This window comes from Pinus tabuliformis, chromosome X (genome assembly GCF_031772625.1).
Source record: "Pinus tabuliformis cultivar Carrire ecotype Pingquan chromosome X, CPIR1, whole genome shotgun sequence".
Classification (NCBI taxonomy): domain Eukaryota; kingdom Viridiplantae; phylum Streptophyta; class Pinopsida; order Pinales; family Pinaceae; genus Pinus; species Pinus tabuliformis.
This window is the reverse complement of record NC_142308.1, coordinates 771,120,378-771,125,574: the sequence shown is the minus strand read 5'-3', so window position 1 is coordinate 771,125,574 and position 5,197 is coordinate 771,120,378. Positions and strand designations below refer to the sequence as shown.

Here is a 5,197-nt window from a genome sequence, read left to right as displayed (position 1 = left end):
AATAATACATGACTTGCATGTTGTTCGTCCACACGCTTCGAGGGCACCCGATGCACTGGTGTACCACACTACTTGAAAAATATATTCATTCTCTTTCTCATATGGTCGTAGAGATAGACCGTGCTTTCAATCACTTTAACCGTAAAGAACTCAACAAAGAAATTATGGAATTATGAAAAGAACCCGATGAATCCATTGAACAGTTTCACACTCGCTTTTGTAATCTTTCATACCGATTTCCCAAAGATGAAATTGATTGGGAATTTCTCGATGGAATATTTGAGTATCTTATTCACATATCCATAATCCACAATTCTTGAAATCATCTGAACCCTGCTCAGCACAATTCGGTGAAGGAGTTGCGCAATCACAGGCAGGTACAATTGTTGTCACAAGTGACTGTTTACCTTCACCTCATCAAACAACTCCACCACCGCAACGTGATGTGGGATATTATGCACACACATCTGTTGAATTGTCAAATCCTCCTACCCCACCTGCTCTTGATATTTGCGCAGATTTGGCTTTCAAGCCTATTGTTTGTCACGTGGATTCGTTCCCTTAACCTTCGTCCCTGCATTCTATTGATCCTCTATATTGTACTATCTTTTGCTCTTCCATTTCGGACTCCTCATGTGTTGTGAATAAGGATCAAGTTGTCGACGGAGTTGGTGTTATGCATCCAACCTACACCATCATTCATGATGAGTGTGTGCAGGAATATAAAGAAGAACCCACGTTGAAGGATGACTCCCTTCCATCCGCACCTCACTCACTCTATCCTGACATCCCTTGTGATTCTGCCACTACTGATTTCCCCTGTGAAAACTCATTTCTGGATGTTTCTACTTCCGATCGTTCACAGGACACGTCGGATGTCATGCTATCATTACATTGTGGAGAGGACACATCTTCCTCTAAAAATCCATCCAATCTGTCATCTGTCATTTCTAAAAACACAGAGGGTGAACATCTTTGCTTCTCTTCTACCCCTCTACACGATTCATCAAATCATGAGGATGTCGATGAACATCTTGAATTTTCTAATCTTGGTTGTCGTGATCTCTCTACTTCTTCATCTGATCACAATATCGATTCAATCATTGTTAATATGTCTAAGACACTAGTCTACGATGATCTATCTATCGACAAAGTCAAAACCCTGCAGACTGTCGAGGAACTTCAGCTCGAGCTGATGGTTATGTTAGGTCCTCGCTGTCATGATGTTGGTTTCACCCTCAATCAGGAAATTGTTGAAACATGCAAGGCTCCTCATCACTCTTTGCTTCGCATTGAAGATCAACCAAACACCCAGATTTTGCTTCCTCCACTCGAACTACACGACCCTATCACTCTTGCATTGGAGGAATCTTACACAGCAAGTACACTTGCACAACGTAAGTGGTATACCTTTCTAACATTTTCTTGCATGTCACTGTCAAGAGAATGCATACACTTAAGATCTTTACACGCTGTAGCACAACACCATGGCAAGTCCACAAAGTGCATGTCATGCGCTTTCACTTACTTCTTTTCTGTGGATGCACTTAAGCCTAGAGTGTGTTTGTATTCATTGTTATATCTTTCATGTTTGTTGGTTCGCATAGCTGTATTGTTCGCGAACCATGCCTTCACTAATATAGGTTGACCAATGCTAGTGGCTACATTGGAAGTATCACTTCACGTGAGCAGACCCATGCACCGTTAGCTTAAGAGTAGTAGTGTTTGCTTTTGGTTTGTTTGCTTGCATGCATGCTTGCTTCTTACTTTGCATGTTTGTTTGTTTTCCTGCTTGTTTGCTTACTCACTCTGCTTACACATTTACTTCTTCTTTTGCTTTCTCTTGTTGGCTTTTTCTTGTTTACATTCGTAGGTTAGTTTTGCATGAAACCGTGTGCGACTCTTGGAACAAGATAGGTAAAGTATAAAAGGAATTGTGCAGTTATCAATACTTGGTTATCTGTCATCCTACCTCTGTATGAAGAACTTTTTGTCTTTAGTTTGTGATACATCAGGAAAATATGTATTGTTCGAAGTGAACCTTGGTGAAAACACAATGCTTGCACGCTAACTAGTGTCACCTACTCTAGTTAGTTGTTTTTGGGTTAATCCTTGTCAGCTCAGTCAAGTAAAGTAAGGTGAGGGGGAAAACCTTAACAAGCACATCAGAGGTATATATAAACTACTTCTTTGAAGGAACAACCTCTTCTTCTCTCAATAAGTTGGGATCTCTCTTCCGCCTCTAAAATGAATAAGTGTTATGCACAGTTATGAAAAATCAAAATGAAAAAATGAAATTGTGAAAAAAAAATTGAAAAATTAAAAAATGAATGAGGCGAAAGAAGAGAAAGGAATCCTACACAAAGAGGTGATGCAAGTAACGCCATCGGGGTACTGACCAGGCTTGCTGGCAATGGAGCGATGCTTGTGTTTCTCCGTGACATCATCGGGGTACTGTCCAGGCCTGCTGGCAGCGGAGCAACACCAAAGATGAAACTAAAACTCTGACGATCATATGACTTTTGCACCTGTTAGACTCCGTCTCATGTCAGAGATTGATTCTTCTTCAAAACAGGGTTTTGAAGAAGAAATCATTTAAATGTTGCTTTTTAGATTATGTAATTTGTTTTTCAGCTCTTCAACTGGCAGCGACTTCAAGCTCCTACCTCTGTAAAAGCACAAACACAAAACAAAGCATCATCAGCAATCAGAGGCAAAGCAAGTTACAAGGTGTTGAACGTAGATCATGCTTGTGCCCCTCCCTTACAATCACAGCAAGATCAGGCAGTAGACAACGTATCTGATTTGTCCTCAGTTTTTTCTGCTCATCTATGCGACAGTGATTTAAAATGTTCCTGTAGTGAATGTATCAGTTGCAAAATCTGGACCTGTTCATGTTTCCACAGTATAATAGCATTCAAGAGGGTGTTCGTGAAGGGTCAGAGCAGTTAAATTGTTTCAATGGAAGTTAATGCTTGTGAGAGTTTGGGCGTAGTCGACAATGCAGCTTATCAGGTACTGCCAGCGGGCTACCATACATTGCTGGTGGGAGATAGACCATCTGAGTCACGAAATTATAAACCTGCAATTTCAATTCCTCTACTGGTATCTCTAAAATAATTCAGCTTAGTATAGTATAGTAGAAGGCATGACTACCGTTTTTGATGCATACTTTGGTCCATCATTGGATGCAAGCAATCAAGCACTGCTCCCTCACGTATAAAAATAAGGGGAAAAGGTCACCATAACAATGAACAATCCTGTCAGTAAATTGATGTGGCCTTTTGTGACGTTTAAGGAGAAAATTCATTACACAAATCAGTTTGCTGATGGGCCAATACAGGACCATTGTGTATATCTCTAATTGATTGATTGCAAGGCTTTGCAGGCTGGAACTAGTCACAATCTTGGGCAAAAATTTTCTCGTGTTTTTGGTACTCAGTTCACTGATGAAAATGGACAGCGACAATATGTATGGCAAACTTCTTGGGCAGTAAGCACACGCATGGTGGGTGGCATTTTATGACTCATGGCGATGATACGGGCTTGATGCTTCCACCAAGGATGGCTCCAATTCAGGTAGTTATTATTCCAATATGGAAGAATCGCCGATGAGAGGTGCGATCTTGGAGGTAGCATCTAACTTAGAGAAGATACTTAAGGCTGCTGGCATCAGGGTCAAAATGGATGTTGAAGATGAGCAGTATCAACTTAGACCCATGAACTGTCCCTATCATATACTTGTGTACAAGCATAGCCTGTGCTCCTACAGGGACTTACCCTTTAAAGTTGCGGAATTGGGTACTGTATATAGATATGACATGTCAGGAAGCTTACATGGTCTTTTCCGTGTAAGGGGTTTCACCCGGGATGATGCACATGTCTTCTGTTTGCCCAGCCAGATCAAGGAAGAAGAAAGAAGTGTTTTAGATCTGACAGAAGCAATCTTGTCTCAGTTTGATTTTAAAAATTATGAAATAAACCTATTGACAAAACCTGAAAAGGTAGTGGGCAGTGATGTTATTTGGGAGAAAGAAACCCGTGCTTTAAAAGATGCTCTTGAAGACAAGGGGTGGGACTATTCTGTTGATGAAGGAGGTGGTGCATTTTATGGTTCAAAGATTGATCTTAAGATTGAAGATGCACTTGGAAGAAAGTGGCAGTGTTCGACAGTTCAGGTTGATTTCAATTTGCCTCAGCGATTTGATCTATTTTTCAAATTCATAGAAAAAACGGCCCATCAGGATTCACAGGGCCATCCTAGGATCTCTTGAAAGGTTCTTTGGTATATTGATAGAGCATTATGCTGGTGACTTTCCTTTGTGGCTTTCTCCAGTGCCAGCCCGTATTGTACCTGTAACAGACACTCAGGTTCAATATTGTCGGAAGGTAGTGGCAAAGATGAAAGAGAAAAATATTAGAACAGAATTATCATTTGGTGAGCGTCTTAGCAAACTAATTTGGAATTCAGAAACACAGAAGATACCTTTAATGGCAGTTGTGGGGCCAAAAGAGGTTGAAAGTGAAACTCTGACTGTTCGAACGAGACATGGGAGAGAACTCGGGACCATGACCATCAATGAGGTTATAGAAAAAAAAAAAAATCAAAACGCAGCAGCTAATAGAAGCTTTTTATAGCATAATAAAATTCAATCTTACTGTTCCCTATATGGAAATTTCCGTAAAGTGGCAAACATCTTTTCAGTGGTCATCATTCCATTTTGGCAGAAGCCATCTTCCAGAGTGGTATGCGATGTGAAGACCGCGTGGCTGGCCAGTTGTCAACATGGGAGGATTGTGTCATCAATGGGAGCCTGCGTAATAGAGAAATAAGATTCGATCTTCTATTAATAGCTTCAGTTAAATCTCCAGGTGGATCTACGCCCCAGTTGATATCTTTAAGTGGCCATCAGAGGATTTTAAACCGCATTGAGTTGTTTATACATAAGTCGTTGTTTTATAGAACCTTCTGCATATGAATTAAAGATATCAGTAACGTGGCAATCGTTGCAAAGTGGCATTCAAAAGTGCGATTACCTATTTCTATCATCAGCTAGTTGTCATGGGCCATTCGAAATCTTCACGCTGGAATAATGGAAGGCTTTTCTATCTTTAGGAGCAGATGGAGGATTCTCCTCTATTTTCATGGATTTAGTTGAAACAGCGCCCCTGTTTTGGGGGTCGATATGTTGTTTTT

At 40.6% G+C, this 5,197-nt stretch overlaps 1 pseudogene; it reads left to right on the top strand.

Annotated features, from left to right (window-relative positions):
- Positions 1 to 3,596: 3,596 nt before the first annotated feature.
- LOC149142153 (threonine--tRNA ligase, chloroplastic/mitochondrial 2 pseudogene) lies at positions 3,597 to 4,638 on the top strand (annotated as a pseudogene).
- The last annotated feature ends 559 nt before the right edge of the window (positions 4,639 to 5,197 follow it).